An 18,202-nucleotide genomic window follows, 5' to 3' on the forward strand; every position below is an offset into this window, starting at 1 on the left:
CTCCACACACCATAAAAATCAGCAGCCGGCACACACAGCTCCTAACACTCAAAGCAATGCTGTGGCTGAGAACCAATGCTTTCTTACCCAGGGTTTGTTGTTGTTGTCGTTTGTTAGTGCTATTTCCTTGTTTAGTGACTTTTCTGAAATAAGTCTGTAAAGCCTGTGTTCTTTGTTTTGTGTGACCAATGAAGTGTCTGCTCTGTTAGCTGATTGGGCAGGTTGTGATTGTACAGACATATCCTTACTTGCCTGGAACCAATAAGTCTTGCAGTCTTTACTAAGGGGCTGTGTGTGCATGTTTGGGCATGCCTCTGACACTTGGCCAGGCATTCAGCAACTCTGCCTTAGAATTACTTTCTGCTTGTGCAGAACCACAAGGCCATCCAGAGGTGAGAGCTTAGGGCTACCATAGGTCTTTTCTGAGCATATGCACTGTCCTACACATATGCATGGCTTTCTAGATTTCCAGTAATATGTCAGAGCTTTTAGAAGTCTGTATGGATGTCTCATTCCTTAGCTTTTCCTTTTAACCTTTTTGGACAGCCAGTCATTTCCCCCAACTTTTATCTACTACCTCAGGCAGCCAGGATGTTAACCAACTACCTCTGATTGTTTTCAACAAATGTTTCTGGGGAACAGGATGTTCTCAGTGGTTTACCTCTGAGTCAGGTCAAATAAGAAAGCCCTGCAANGCAGCCAGGATGTTAACCAACTACCTCTGATTGTTTTCAACAAATGTTTCTGGGGAACAGGATGTTCTCAGTGGTTTACCTCTGAGTCAGGTCAAATAAGAAAGCCCTGCAAGTGGGTTTTCCAGGGAACCAACAGGTCAAATAGTGAACTTCTCTAGTAATGGTAATAAGGATTTAAAGGGTCTTCAACTCTGTTTTTGCCCCCTCCATTTCCTGTTAGGCTGCTGGTTTTCAGTGTTTTTACAGACGATTAGTTTTCAAGGCTACTACAGAGCTGTTGAATGGGGGATGAAAATAAGTTCAGTTAAAATGCTGCAAAGTTCACTTTTCTTACTGCCATTTTACTATTTTCTTGAACAAATCATCACCTGTATTGTTTGGCACATTGGTTAATTTTCAGAGTTCTAAAAATGTTATTTCTAATAAATTTTCTAGTGTTCTAGTTGCTTTAATTGATGAGAAAATTTTCAGTAGTCCTTATGCTGTATTTTGACTTAAGTCATCTTTCATTTATCGTCTTTTATCTGAAAATATGTTTGTATTAGATCAAACTATGTCAATATTTTCCCTTCATGGACTATTTGATGAATGATTTAATAACTATCTCATACTTATTCTAAACCTTATATAAACTTTGCATATGAAAAATTGAATAAAATAATTGATTAAAAATTCAAATGAAATAAAAATGTTAATTAAGAAAAAATAATAAGTGTAGTTAGTAATTGAGGATAAAATTAACTACTCCCTTTTTTATCTTTTTATTAAAAAAAGGTTTTATATATGGACATTAGGATCACACTTAAATCCCAGAAAATCCTATATATTTAAAGTATCATATTTAGTTATTGGATGTAGTTTTATAAGATCTCGATTATATAGTTAATCATGCTAAAAAGATGATCTCCAAGAAAGCATTTTATTTTTTGGCCATTGTTTAATTTCCTGTGAGCCAGAAGAAATACAACCAGCAATGTTAGACACATTGACAATATTTCAAAAATTTATTGCAGATTTATTTTTTAAATACACACAAATTTGAGTTAGATTATAATTTATTTTTGTTCTGAGCAAAATTCTTAAATTACATTTTATAACACTAACTATGAAAAATTACTATAGAGAAATGTTTAGCAAACTGTGCTACATGGAGTACTATTTTTAGGTAATGTTAATAGTCTTTTCACTGCAAAATAAAAGGGGAGATTCCAAAGTCAAAAACTTTTTTTTTTTTTTCCTTTTTGTCTTTTTTTCGTGTCCGGCAANTTTGCTGAATAACAGTTTGGGAAATATTGACCAAATTATTCTGATTACAAAAATTTTACTCTCTTAAAAATGCTTAATTACCTTAAGCATCATGAAATAAAGCCCTTATTTATAAAAATGTATCTCCTATGTCTATAGGCTGATATTTACATATCTTCTGTCTCTAAATTGCTGTCTCTAAATAGAATGCCTTAGTAAAGTGCATACCATTAGGTAATGATGTACTTAACATATGAATATTTTATACCCCATTATAAAATAAAAGTAAAATTTCTTTTAATACTATAATATTTATCATATATTTTAAGAGCATTCCAAATATCATACGGAATACAATAAAATAATTTTGTTGAAATCTGTTTATTATTAATCTTTTTAAATTTTTAAAAATTGATTATACATATTCATGGGGAAAGAGCTGACTGTCAGCACCTGTACCCAAGTTGTGGTGAGCAAATCAATGCTATCAGCATGCCCATCACCTCAAATTGCAATTATTCCCCATGTCCCTCCTCTCTTTCAATCTCTCCCCAATGTCCCCCCTGCTACCCTCCTCTCTATCCTGGCAACTCTAGGTCTGTTTTCTCCCTCTGCAAGTTCAACACACCACTGTGGTCTTTCTTTCTTCACCCATTTCTCTCTTAGCTCCCACTTATGAGTGAGGATATGCAATATTTTTCCCTCTGTGCCAGGCTTATTTCACTTAACATATTTTTCTCCAAGCTCATTCATGTTGCTGCAAATGGTAGAATTTCATTCTTTTGTATGGCTGAGTAGTATTCCATTATGTATATATACCACATTTTCCTTATCCAGTCATCTGTTGATTCCATATCTTGGCTATTGCAAATAAAACTGCCCTTAATGTGGGAGTGCATGTATCCTTCTGACATGAAGATATTCATTCCTTTGGATATAAACGCAGAAGTGTGGTTACTGGATCATACAGTAGATCTGCAATTGTTTGAGAAACCTCCATACTGTTTTGGATAGTGGCTGTACTAGTTTATAGTCCCACTAACAGTACAGATGAGTTCCCCTTTCTCCACATCCTCACCAGCATTTGTTATTCTTAGTCTTTTTCATTATAGCCAGTCTAACTGGGGTGAGATGATATCTCAGTGTGGTTTTGATCTGCATTTCCCTGATGAATAGTGATGTTGAGCATGTTTTCAAGTATGTGTTGGCCATTTGTATGTCTTCCTTTGAAAAATGTCTGTTTAATTCATTTTTTTTGGTTTTTTACTGTGTAGTTATTTGAGTTCCTTGTGTATTCTGTATATTAATCCCTTGCCAGATGTATAGTTTTCACATATTTTCTCCCATTCTGTAGGCTGTGTTTTTACTTATGCTAAATATTCTGATTGGATCACTATACAATATAGGCATGTATTGAAACAACAAACTTTACTCTATAAACATGTACAATAGTAATAAGACAGTAGATAGATTTTTCCTTGATTGATTGTTAGGTAGCTGAATTGTATAAATGGAGATTTTTAATTTCTATACTCCTTTGTTTTATTTTTTAAATTTACTTTTAAGTTTACATACAGTCAGATTCACTTTGTGGCTGTACAGTTCTATGAGTCTTTTGTTAATTGTTTGTAGTTCTCAGCATAGAGATCCTATCCATATTGTTAGATTTACATTTAACTATACCTTTTTCTGGTGCTGTTGCATTTAGGACCAGTACTGGTATTGTAGATTTGATATTATTTCTCCTTCAAATGTTGCTAGAATTCACCAGTGAAAGCTTCTTGTGCTAAATTTTATTTGTTGGAAAACATATACATGAACTTAATGTATATAATATGTATGCATACTACTATTCAGTTTACCCTTTTTTCTTGAGGTGAGTTTTGGTANTTTGTTTTATTTTTTAAATTTACTTTTACGTTTACATACAGTCAGATTCACTTTGTGGCTGTACAGTTCTATGAGTCTTTTGTTAATTGTTTGTATTTCTCAGCATAGAGATCCTATCCATATTGTTAGATTTACATTTAACTATACCTTTTTCTGGTGCTGTTGCATTTAGGACCAGTACTGGTATTGTAGATTTGATATTATTTCTCCTTCAAATGTTGCTAGAATTCACCAGTGAAAGCTTCTTGTGCTAAATTTTATTTGTTGGAAAACATATACATGAATTTAATGTATATAATATGTATGCATACTACTATTCAGTTTACCCTTTTTTCTTGAGGTGAGTTTTGGTAGTTTCTGTTTTCCAAGAAATCAGTCTACTTCATCTAAGATTTTACTAAGATCATTTCTATGCCATCAAATGGAAACTATGTTCTTGGTGTCAATTTATGTATAATTACAGAATTTTAATATAGATAGAAGTTTAAATTTTTTTCTAGTCTAATTCTATTATTTTACAAATAAGTTCCCAAGGGTCAAAGAAATTAAGTTGGTTGTCCTAGTTAACACTTCAAATGAGTATCAGAACTAGAATGAGAATCCAGTTCTTATGATCCCAGCTATATTTCTTTTCCTTCAGTTATACTGCATTTATGTTAGTTCAGAGATCTAAACTACTGGTACATGAAATCAGTCTACAATAATAGTCCAATCCTTCAAATTCTCAAGCTAGAGTCCAAATATCTCTGAACATGAAAAATGAAAACCTTTCAAACAATGGGACAAGGTGGAGAAAACTTTGAGGGTAAGACACTTACAGCCAGAAGTATTATTGCAAAGATCAGCCCCTTTTAGTAAACTCTTGGCTCTCCTGTTCAGAAATCAGTGTGGTTGGTCACTGAGTTTTTAGCATCTGTTTTGCTCACAGAATCTTTACTGATCCAAAAATTGACACATGAAAATATAAGCATATAATTCACATTAGATTAGTACATTCTCAGTAATGCTAATCATGGTTTTTTTTGTGTGTGTGTGTGTGTGTGTGTGTCTGTGTGTGTGTAAGGGGATCTCAACCCTGGGCTTGGTGCCGCCCGCACCGTGCTCAGCCAGTGAGCGTACCTGCCATCCCTATATAGGATCCTAACCTGCGGCCTCGGAGCTCCCAGCGCCGCACTGTCCTGAGTGAGCCCCGGGTTCGGCCCCTAATCATGTTTTTTTTTTTTTCCTTTTTGTCTTTTTTCATGACCGGCAACGGATCACAACCCTCAGTGTCGCGCCCGTACCGGACCGGGACCGGCAACGGGAACACAACCCTCGGTGTTGCTCCCGCACCTCGCTCAGCCAGTGAGCGGCCGGTCTGTATGTGGGATCCGAACCCTTGGCGGGAGCGCCGCCGCGCTTCCCAAGCAGCGCACTGTAGCAGTGCGCCACCGGGCCGGCCCCTAATCATGTTTTTTTTTTTTTCCTTTTTGTCTTTTTTCATGACCGGCAACGGATCACAACCCTCAGTGTCGCGCCCGTACCGGACCGGGACCGGCAACGGGAACACAACCCTCGGTGTTGCTCCCGCACCTCGCTCAGCCAGTGAGCGGCCGGTCTGTATGTGGGATCCGAACCCTTGGCGGGAGCGCCGCCGCGCTTCCCAAGCAGCGCACTGTAGCAGTGCGCCACCGGGCCGGCCCCTAATCATGTTTTTTTTTTTTTCCTTTTTGTCTTTTTTCATGACCGGCAACGGATCACAACCCTCAGTGTCGCGCCCGTACCGGACCGGGACCGGCAACGGGAACACAACCCTCGGTGTTGCTCCCGCACCTCGCTCAGCCAGTGAGCGGCCGGTCTGTATGTGGGATCCGAACCCTTGGCGGGAGCGCCGCCGCGCTTCCCAAGCAGCGCACTGTAGCAGTGCGCCACCGGGCCGGCCCCTAATCATGTTTTAAAATAGAATAACATAGTGCTGGTTAGGTCTGTCATAATAACTTTGTATGTATGCTTTAAAGTTTTTAAGTGCATGCCTCAATTTTCCCTATATAAAGTTAGGATCATTATCATCACCATCATCATCTTAACTTCTGTCTTAGTCCATTTCTGTTGCTTATAACAAAATACTTGAAACTGAGTGAGTTATAAAGAAATGAGGTTTATTGCTTACAGTTTCTGAGGCTCGGAAGTCAAGAGTCCAGGGAAAACTTTTGGTGAGAGCTTTGGTGGTGGTGACAGTGACGGTAGATTATCACATTGCAAAACTAGTGGAGCAGGGAGAGGAAGAGAAATTAACCTCCTTATTCACTCTCCTTTCAAATCCCTCCAGGACACACCCATGATCACCATTATTAATCCATTCACTGTGACACAGTCCTACAATCTAATCACCTCTTCAAAGCTCTACCATTCAATTACCATAGCAGAATTTCTCACCCTCTTAACAGTTACATTGTGGGCCAAGTTTCTAACACAAACTTGGGGACACAATTCAAGCTTCAGTGAGTTTTGAGGGACATAATTCAATCCTCTAGAGATTACTATAAGAATTAAATGAGCTAATATATATGAAGCACTTTTATTTGCACCTTGCACGGAGTTATATAAGCATTAGCTCTATTTATTTATATTTTCCTAACCCAATATTTTTATGGCTTTGTAACCTATCTGGGGATTGCATATTCTCTGCAGGATCTAAACTATTTGCACACTGTGATAACTGGAGCAGTTTTTAAAAACATTTTTGGTCATGGAATGCAATTTCTTATTGGTGCAGGTACTGAAGACAATTCCTCTGTGTGCAAGCACTATGTGATACTTCATGTGTCATTACACTTCTATTCTCAGCACAGCAATAGCTCAGGGTGGCACTGTTTAATCACTTCATGCTCAATAATGTGTAGGCTGCAATTGGACACCCAAGTGGGCTCATTTGCTTATATATAAATGGAGACTTACAATCGAAATCTGAAGATGAATCCTCCTTTACAAGGAATCTAATGTGGTTTTTGTACCAAAGGATCGCCTTGAGGAAACCAAGTTCTTGCTCTTTGATTTTTTTTTTTTTTAATTTGGGAGTGTGGGAGAAGAATAGTAGAATATTTAAAATCTTTTCTTTCCTTAGTAAGGAGACAGATTATGGTAGGCTGCTTTGTTTCATTCAACCTCCACCAATAAATATTCTAAAAACCTAATATATATTTAAAGCCACGGGTTTCTATGTGCAGTGGATATGTTTTCAAAAGCTTTCTCATAAATCTAATTTTCATAATTTTAATTGATTGTTAATTGAGTCTTCTGCCATTTCATACCCCAACATTCATTCATTGTTGGACAGTTAGGTTGATTCTATATCTTGGCTATTGTAATTAGTGCTGCAAGAAACATGGGAGCGCAGATATCTCTCTAACATTCTGATTTCATTTTCTTTGGCTATATACCCAGGAGTGAGTTTGCTGAATCATATCATAGTTCTACTTTTAATATTTTGAGGAAACTTTATACTGTTTTCCATAATGGTTGTACTAGTTTACCCTCCCACCAATAGTGTGCATTTCCTTTCTCCACATCCTTGACAATACTTGTTTTCTTTTGGTTTTTTTGATAACAGCCATTCTCACAGGTGAGGTGATATCTCGTTGTTTTGATTTTCATTTCCCTGATAATTAATGATGTCGAGCATTTTTTTCATATATTCCTGAGAGAACATTGGATGCCACAATATGTCATAGGTCACAAGCCATCACATGGAGGAGCCTTCCTCATGTCAGATGCCTTCTCTAGGTCCAGTCAGCTGTGAAGGGCACAGGGGCAAAGTGACACAGAGAAGACTTCCACAAGCAGGAGGGCAGTGACCTGGACAGTCTCACTTAAAGGAGACAATTTTAGAGCAGGCAGCATGGCTGGTGCCTAGTACATAAGTCCTGGCCACGATCTCTGCTATGCTCTCTTTCAGTAATCGCACTGCTAATTAAAGAGGCAAGGAATTGGAGTTTTGCCTCCCTTTGGGCAAGAATTTTAAATGAGAAGTGGTCTAACTCTTGGAATATAGTTAGCAATAACAATGATAATCCGAGTGTAAGAATCTCAGGGAAAGTTAAATCCCAGCAAATTATTGTCCAGGTAGGTAGGCCATTTACCTCTTCCTATCTGCAGTTTTGTTCAGTGGGTTTGGATTTTTATTATTAAAAACAGTCTGTATAGCTACAAAGTAGATCACTTCTAAGATAATTTTCTACCTTTTATACTCTTGGATTCTGTTTAGAAGAGTGAGCTGAAATGGCTTAAAGTTTCTTATAGGTAAAGTGTTTTCCCTGCAGACTTAATTAGGGTGTTATTTATGGGCGTATTATTTGCTTGGAAAGACAGAAAATATGGCCAATAAATATCTGGAAAGATGACCTAGATTCCAAGATGTTGGCAGATTGGATTCTGAGGGAATATGATGCAAATATCCCTTACATACTTCAGATACAAAGTAGTTCTGCTCTCCACCCACACCCAGGATAGCTACACTGTAAACAGTTTTAATAAATTCTTCATGCCATCCCCAGACATCTTTCTATTTAATGTATGTATAGCCCTGAAACTGACCCGATTTCCAAAAAATTATTAATTATTGAATTTCTGAAGAAAATTTCCAGATACACAGTGTCCCAAGATTTTAGTACATTTCAAACTGTAACATCAGTAGTATAAATGCTATAAACATACGAAAAATCTTTGACAGAGTATTTAGATTTCTTTTATTCTGATTTATTTTCGCAAATTTTGAATGATTTTTTAAATCAGTGTTTGCCATCTTTAAAGAGAACTAAATCAAAAAAATTAAAATTAAAATTCTAATATAGTTCAAAGACATTTGCTTCCCCTGAAAAACAAGTGATTCATTGATCAATAATCTCTTATTTACCACATTATAAAATTCTATGTTTTTAGCAAAAAATTGAGATTCTGAAATTAATTGGAATGATTTTTCAGCCCTATTCACTAAAACATGTTTGGGGTACCATTCGTACTAATAATTCATCTGTATGGAAGTTAAGACATAACACACTATTTCCTGATATTCTTTGTTATGGGTAGGCAGGCCCAAATGGTTAAGATTAGGCAAGGATCCATAAAATTTAGAGAAAAAAACTAAATCTTTTCTAGGAAATCAGGGGAAGAAATAAAATCTGATTAATTGCAACTATCTGTCTTTCCTTAAGCTATTCATTCATTCATTCATTCATTCTTTCACTATCAGTGTCTATGATAGACCAGGAATTGTGCTAGTAGATTTAGGAGGAGCTCAATTCAGTAAGTTATAGCTCTTTATTTCAAACATCTCTTATACTAGAAAAGAAGAAAGCAAATAGACTTTAATAAAATGTGGAAATTCAGAAAAAGTGACTTACACAGGTGTTAATAGAGTATTGTTAATAGGTATATAACTAGCCTAAGAAGAACCACTGGAGGCTTCCTCAGGAGACAATACCTGTACCAAATCTTTACCTTTAAGCGGGAATTAATTATGTGAAAAAAGTAACAGGGATTTCAGATTCATGGGACAATTTTGCCAATGGTATAGAAGTAAGAACATCATGAATTGTCAGAGACATGAATCACATAAGGAATACTGGACTTTAAAATAAGAATCAGGAAGCAGAGGGAAACAAGGGAGAAAGGTTGGTAGAAATCTGATCATAGAAGACTTTTCAGATTTCTGAAGATGTTTGACTTTATTCTATGAAGATATAATTTAAGGAGATTGTGTTAGATGCTAGGTAAGTAACCAAAACTTCATACTGGACATTGGTAATAGGATTGTAGATAGAAAGACTCTTCATATAAGTATTAATACAATACTTGCAACATGGTAATTTATCGGATGTGAAGAGTGAGAGGAGGAAGAAGTCAGGGAAGAGTCCAGGTTTTTATCTTGGTTTACTAGGTGATTGGATGTACTATTGCCCTATAGGGCTAAGAGATAATTTTAGAAAAGATGAATAATTCAGTTTTGGACATTGTAAGTTTGATGTACCTCTGGGTCATTCCGCAGAGGTAGAGAAGGCCAGGAGCCAGTTCATTATATAACTTCCAAGAGGTGAGATTTGGAAGTCAATATATTGGTGATTTAACCCTACAGATTTTGTAAATTAAGAGAACTAGCATGCAAATAATAAAAGCAGATGATTACATATTCATTTGGCTGCTGTAATGTTGTCTGGATCAAGGATATCTTGATATTTGAACAAAGAGTTACAGCTTATTTTGGAGACTTTAGGGCAACTGAGAAGCTTCCCAGGTCACCAGTACAGAAGACCAATATCATGCTGATTTATGCTCCAAGGTTCCTGATATTCCCAAAACACAGCAAAATGCTGAAAATATTAGTTTGCTAGGGCAGCCATAACAAATTACCACAGACTGGGTAGCTTAAATAATAGAAATTTATTTTCTTCCAGTTCCGGAGACTAGAAGTCTGAGATCAAGGTGTTAACAGGGTTGATTTCTTCAGAGGCTTCTCTCCTTGGCTTTTAGATAGCTGTCTTCTCCCTGTGTCTTCACATGGTCTTCCCTCTGTATGTGTTTGTGTCCAACATTTTTTTTTCTTTAAGAACACCAGTCATATTGGATTAGGGCTCACCCTAATGACATCATTTTAACTTTATCTCTTTAAAGGCACTATCTTCAAATACAGTCACATTCTTAAGACTTCAACATATGAATTTTGGGAGTACACAGCTCAGCCCATAGCACCACTACCTCCTCTGCATTTGTCACTAAACCCCTTCTTAATAGTCAAATACACACACTTTCATTCAACATATGTTTAGTAAGTCAGGGACTGTTCTAGGTGCTGGGATGCAGTAGGGACCAAAGCAGACAGAAATAATACTCTAGTAGATAATGTAGAGAGACTAAATGGAACGGCGATGCTGAGAACTTACTGCTTCATATTATATGAAATTGCAAAGGCATGTAAATCAATATGGAGAAGTTTGTGAGAATTTATAAACGAATCTGTATTTGGTCCCAAGAAATCATAGCCAAACTTGGCCTTCTGGAACCTTCTAAAGTTCACATTTTCTGGCATTATAAACTACAGTAGGGCCGAGCCCATGGCGCACTGAGGAGAGTGTGGCGCTGGGAGTGCAGCAGCGCTCCCGCTGCGGGTTCGGATCCTATATAGGGATGACCAGTGCGCTCACAGCTCTCACTGGCTGAGTGCAGTGCGGCTGGTCTCAAAAAGGACAAAAATATATATAAAAATAAAAAAATAAACTACAGTAAAATAAGTTTGGAGTCTATTTGCATAATTGTAATATTGCAGATATTTGACAGAATCTGAAAATTTAAACTGCAGCTTTGTTAAAAGTGCATTGAAATATGTGTTTTGTTACTGATGACAGGTTTGAAATACCTACTGTAAAGGTACTGCTATAGTCATAGAGCCAAAATATCTGTGTTTTTTATTGTTTTTGTTTTGTTTTATTTTGGTTTTGATCTGTGAATAAATCATTTATATATTTTATATAAAAATGCTAATGAACACATGAATTTCAAGAAAAGCTCAGATGTTCATGTTTGTATCTATATTTCTAAAACCCAATTATAACTTTTTATTGTGAGCTCTTATATCCTCATATCCACTCATTATAGATAAAATTGTTATGTTTTGTATAAATGAGAACAAATCAAGGATTTATTAGTCATTTTCATTTAAAAATTCAGTTCTATTCAAAGGTTCTCTTTACTTCTCAGGTTTCTACCTACCCATCTGTCTAGTTCTGACTGTAAATTCTCTGCACTTATTCAGTTGTGTTACTAGGGCAAAAAAGCCCTGTCTGAAACCTCATCTGGCCTGAGGACTATTTTGATACCTGCTGCTGGTATCCTGGTTCCATTGGTTTCTCATCAGGAATGATGCTTTAAGTAACTGGGTAGGTTACAGGCATCCACTATGCTCCAGAGCAGCCCTGTGACATTGCATCGCCTGGTTGGCAGATCAGGCCACCACCTTTCGATGTTGCTCCATCTCCCCTTTGTTGGATAATCTTTGATAAGTCCTTTCTTAAGTACAACTAACTTTGCCTAACTAGGGACATACATTTTTTTTTCTTGATCCTTTCTTTTCTCATTCCAATGATTCAGTTTCTCTTGCTTTCCACTGGTCTTCTGTCCATATTGCTTGGGGATGGCAAATGATGGTTGGGTGACAGGAAGTAATTTTTCCATTAGTAAGCTCTGGAAGGACTGTGTGGCTCCCACTTGCTTGAACTTCTATTTAGAAAGTGCATTACATGATCCATTTCTGTTCCCAGCATTTAGTCCAAATTCTAGAGAAACAGGAAATGTTCCACTTAGTCTTCTATTACTTAAACATGTTTCTATGTTATGGGATTTCCTTTAAGATGTATACTTTGTATTTTTTTCTTGAAAAATTTATTTATTTTTGATAATACATATTTATGGGGTATAGTGTTGATTATCAGTATTTTTGTGTACAGTACACATTGATCAAATCAATATTATTAGCATGATCATCATTACAAATCCTAATTATTCTTTGTGTCCCTTACCCAGTTACTCCCTAACCTCCCTCCCCCACCACCTTTCCCACCTCTGGTAATTATAGGTCTGTTCTCTCTTTCAGAAAGTTCCATGTTTTATTATGGTCTTTCTTTCTTTCTTTGCTCTCACTTATGAGTAAGGACATGCAGTATTTCTATTCCACTCCCTGGACTTTCCCCCTTCCCCTCTGCCTTCTCACCTCTAGTAATTACAGGTTTGTTCTGTCCTGAAAGTTCAACATTTTATTGGGGTCTTTCTTCCTTTCTCCCTCTTCTTCTCCCTCTCCCTCTTCCTCTTTTTCCTTGGTTCCCACTTTGGGTGAGGATATGTGCTGTGCCTGGCTTATTTCACTTAACATAATTTTCTCTAAGTTCATCCATGTGGCTGCAAATGGCAGAATTTCATTTCTTTTCATGGTTGAGCAGTATTCCATTGTGTATATATACCACATTTTCCTTATCCAGTCATCTGATGATGGACATTTATGTTGGTTCCATATCTTGGCTGTTATAAATTAGAGCTGTGATGAACATGGGAGTGCTGGTATCCCTTCAACAGGATGATTTCCATTTCTTTAGCTATATGCCCTGCAGCGTGATTCCTGGATCTTATGGCAGTTCTATTTGGAGTTGTTTTGGAAAACTCCATACTGTTTTCCATAATGGTTGCACTAATATAAAGTCCCACCAACAATGTACAAGAGTTCCCCTTTCTCCACATCCTTACCAGCATCTCTTATTCTCAGTCTTTTTGATAATAGCCAGTCTAACTGGTGTGAGATGAAGACTCTAAACAAATTAAGTATAGAAGAAAAGTATCTCAACACAATAAAAGCCATATATGACAAACCCTGCCAACATCAACCTGAATGGAGAAAAACTGAAAGAAAGCATTTCTTTTAAGAACAGGAACAAGACAAGGATGCCCACTCTCACCACTCTTATTTATCATAGTTTTGGAAGTAGTAGCCCTAGCAATAAGGCAAGAGAAAGAAATAAAGGGCATCAAAACTGGTAAAGACAAAGTCAAATTGTCACTGTTTGCAGATGATATGGTACTATATATAGGAAAACCCATACCCTCTACCAAAAAACTCCTAGAGCTTATAAACAAATTCAGTAAAGTTGCAGGATACTACAAAATCAATACATAAACTTCAGTACTGTTCTTATACACTAACAGTGAACAAGCAGGAAAAGAAAGCCCATTTACAATACTTAACATAAGAATGAAATAACTAGAAATAAATTTAACCAAAGAGATGAAAGATCTCTACAATGAGAACTACAAAATTCTGCTGAAAGAAACTAAAGAGAACACCAAAAGATGGTATTACATTCCATGTTCATGGATTGGAAGAATTCACATTGCAAAAATGTCCATACATCCCAAAGCAATCTACAGTTTCAATGTAATCCCCATTAAAATACCAATGATATTCTTCACTGAAATAGAAAAACCAATCCTAAAATTCATGTGGAATAACAAAAGACCCTGAACGGCCAAAGCAATCCTGAGCAAAAATAAAATAAAGATGAAGGTATTATAGTATCTGATTTTAAATTATAATACAAAGTTATAGTAACCAAAGTAGCGTGGTACTGGCATAAAAACAGACAAATAGGCCAATGGGACAGAACCTAGAAAGAAATCCATGTATTTGCAACCAACTGATCTTTGAAAAAGGCAGCAAGAACATACATTTTGGAAAGGACAGCCTCTTCAGTAAATGGTGTGGTGCTGGGAAAACTGGATATCATCCATTGTGAACAACCTACACAATGTGAGAAAATATTTGCAAACTATACATCCAACAAGTGATTAATAACCAGAATATGCAAAGAACTCAACTTCACTGTGAAAAAACAAATAATCCAATCAAAAAATTGGCAAAGGAGCTGAATAGACATTTTTCAAGGGAAGACATACAAATGGCCAACAGGTATATGAAAACTGCTAAACATCATTAATCATCAGAGAAATGCAAGATGTATATCAGAGGAATAATGGGAAGATTGCAGACTAGAGATAGCCAGGGCAAGCTTCTCCTGCAGAAGACCAGAACAGGCCCACTGCTACCACTGCTGCAGTCATTGATGTCACTGTCTGGTGCCACTGTCTGCTGCCAGGACCATTGCCTGCCTTCCTGCAGAGAGATTCATCTGGCTCCCTGCCACTGCCACCATAGCCAGACCAGTGGCCTGGGCCACCCCGCCACTGCAGCCACCCTGGCCACATGGGCCCCCAAAATACTTCCACTAGCCTGCACTGACACAAGGAGGGTCAAAAATGGAGCCCCCAGAATAAGGTGAGAAAACACAGATGCAAGTCTTAGTGGCCAAATCCAGAGGGGAAATTATGCTGCCCCTACAGTGATGGCACTATGTGCACAGCCCATGTGACAGACTCAACACAGGGAGAGACACACATGGAACTCCCAAAGAGTGCAGAAACTCAGGATAGCTTAATAGAGTGCAGAAGAAAATTCCCAACCACCACCAACCCATCATCCCCCAACCAGAGGAAGTGAGGACCTAGAAGGAAACTTTGCCTGTAAGAATAAGGTAAGAGAAACAATAGGGTCACTCAATCAATCTAAGGAGCTCCAGTATACCTTAGTGCACCTATCAGGGTCATAGGATGCTAGCTCAGGTGCCAGCAAACCTATCCATGGCCACCTGACCCAGTCAAAGAGCAACAGCATACCCCCATACTTCATCCAAGAACTCAAGATCTTGCCCACTTCCTCAATGACCCAACACAGTGTCACTAACCTCAGCAAGGAGGTACTAAGTCCTCTAGTTTCTAGACCATGGAGGCACTCACATGCAACTCCAACATTGAATACCTCTGTAGTACTCACATGAAGACTACACTACTGCGTCTACCCAAAATCAATACCAAAATAAATTAATCCATGGTCAATATAAAACACATCTACATGAATTAGTCTGTCTCATCAAAAGCCACTCCAGAGTAATAGAAGAAGTAACTGCTCTACCAATGAGCAGACATCATCATAAGGATACTAGAAATACCAAAAAAGGAAAAAAAGAAAAACCATCCCAAACAAACAAAATACCCCAAACCCAACAAACAAACAAACAAACAAAGACAAGAAAGTATGATACCACCAGAGGACTACAACAATTCTCAAGAACCAGACCCCATACAGCAGGAAACCTTTGAAATGACTGAAAAGGAATTTCAAGCAACAGTCTTAAGGAAACTCAATGAGATACAAGAAGACGCAGTGACACAATGAAATGATAAAAACTATTCAGAATATGAAGGAGGAAATTTAGAAATGGTTAGATAGATACCTATAAAAAGAACACCAAAGACAAACAGTAAAACAGAAAGAAAGAAAAGATATTAAAAACAACCGAATAAAAATCAGTAAATGCCAAGAATAAGACAATACCTTTCTATAATAACCCTGAAAGTAAGTGAATTGAATTCCCCACTCACTGGCTGATGGATTAAAAAGTTAGATCCAACTATATATTGCCTACAAGAAATTCACCTCACCCATAAAGACTCACACATACTATTAATGAAGTGATGGAAAAAGATATACCATGCAAATGGAAACCAAAGACAAGGAGGATTAGCTATTCTTTTATCATATAAAATAGACTTTAACCAAAAACCATAAAAAGAGACAGAGCAGGCCATTATATAATGATAAAGGGATCTATCCAACAAGAATACATAACAATCATAAATATATATGTACCCAACACTGGCGCACCTATATATATATAAAGCAAACACTACTAGATTTAAAGAGAGAGATAGACCCCAATACAGTAATAGTGGAGTACCGCAAGACCCCTCTCTCAACACTGGACAGATCATCTAGGGAACAAATCAACAGGGAAACAGGGTTTAAACTACACTTTAGATGAATTGGACTTGGGAGACATCTACAGAACATTTCATCCAACAGGTACAGAATATACTTTCTTCTATTCAGTACTTGGAACATTCTCCAGAATAGAACAACACAGTTTAGGTCACAAGTCAAGCCTCAATAATTTTTAAAAAATTGAAATCATTTCAAGTATCTTTTCAGACCACAACAAATTCAAACTAGAAATCAAAACCAAGCAAAACTCTAGAAACTATACAAAAACATGGAAATGAAACAACAATCTCTGGAATGACCTCTGGATCAAAGAAAAACATTAAACAGGAAATAGAAAAAGTTCTCAAAACTAATGAAAATAAAGAAACAATCATGAGCAAAAATAAATAAATAAAGCCAGAGGCATTACACTACCTGACTTGAAATTATACTACAAAGCTATAGTAACCAAAATAACATGGTACTTGCATAAAAATAGACACATGGACCAATTGAACAGAATAGAGAACCCAGAAATAAATCCACATACTTATATCTAACTCATCTTTGACAAAAGCATCAAGAATATACATTGGGGAAAAGAATGTCTCTTTAATAAATGGAGCAGTGAAAACTGAACATCCATGTGTAGAAGAATGAAACTATTCCCATACCTCTTGCCGTATATCAAAATCAACTGAAAATGGAAGACCTGAAACCCCTAAAAGACATAAAATTCCTAAAAGACAACATAGATGAAACACTTAATGATGTAGGACTAGGTGAAAACTTTATGAATAAAACCTCAAAAGCACAGGCAACAAAAGAAAGAATAAACAAATTGAATTATATCAACTAAAAAGCTTCTGCACAGCAAAGAAAACAATCAGCAGAATGAAAAAGAACATACAGAATGGGAGAACATATTTTCAAACTATGCATCCAACAGGGGATTAATATCCAGGATATGTAAGGAATTAACAGTAAAAAAGAAAATCATCTGATTAAAAATGGGCAAAGATGCTGAATAGACATTTCAGAAAGGAAGACACTCAAATGGCAAACAGACACATGAAAAAATGCTCAACATCACTAAGTCTCAGGGAAATGGAAATCAAAACCACATTCCAATATCATCTCACCCTAGTTAGGTTGGCTATTAAAAGAGAATAACAAATGCTGGTGAGGGTGTGGAGAGAAGGGAACACTCCTACACTGTTTGTGGGCCTGTAAATTAGTGCAGCCATTGCAGAAAACAGTATGGAGGTTTTTCAAACAACTACCGATAGATTCCATATGATCAAGCAATCCCACTACTGGGTATATATCCAAAGGAATGGAAATCATCCTGTTGAAGGGATACCTGCACTCCCATGTTCATCACAGCTCTATTTACGATAGCCAAGATATGGAACCAACCTAAATGTCCATCATCAGATGATTGTATAAGGAAAATATGTACCAACACCATGGGATACTACTTTGCTGTAAAAAAAAATGAGATTCTGCCATTCTCAGCAACACGAATAAACTTGGAGAAAATTATGTTAAGTGAAATAAGACAAGCACAGAAAGAGAAATACCGCATGTTCTTACTCATTAAATGGGAACTAAAAAATAAACCAATAAATAAAAAAAGAAAGATACAACAATCCCAATAATACATTGAATTTTGAAAAGATGTGAGCAGAAGTGTGGTTACTAGAGGTGGGAAGGGAGGAAGGGGGTTACCAAGAAATTGATAAAGGACCACAAAAAATGATTATGATTTGTAATGATGAATATACTACTTATCCTGATTTGATCATCATGTATTATACACAGGTATTGATATTCAATTCTGTATCCCACAGACATGTATAATCCATTATGTTTCAATAAAATGCATCATAGTTCATTGATTTGAATTAACTCTGGAATAATTGTTCTATCAGTAGAAACATAATGTTCTCTTCATCAGACATGCTTAAGTGTTTTGATCAGT

The sequence above is a fragment of the Galeopterus variegatus genome, unplaced genomic scaffold (genome assembly GCF_000696425.1).
Source record: "Galeopterus variegatus unplaced genomic scaffold, G_variegatus-3.0.2 Scaffold6800, whole genome shotgun sequence".
Taxonomy (NCBI): domain Eukaryota; kingdom Metazoa; phylum Chordata; class Mammalia; order Dermoptera; family Cynocephalidae; genus Galeopterus; species Galeopterus variegatus.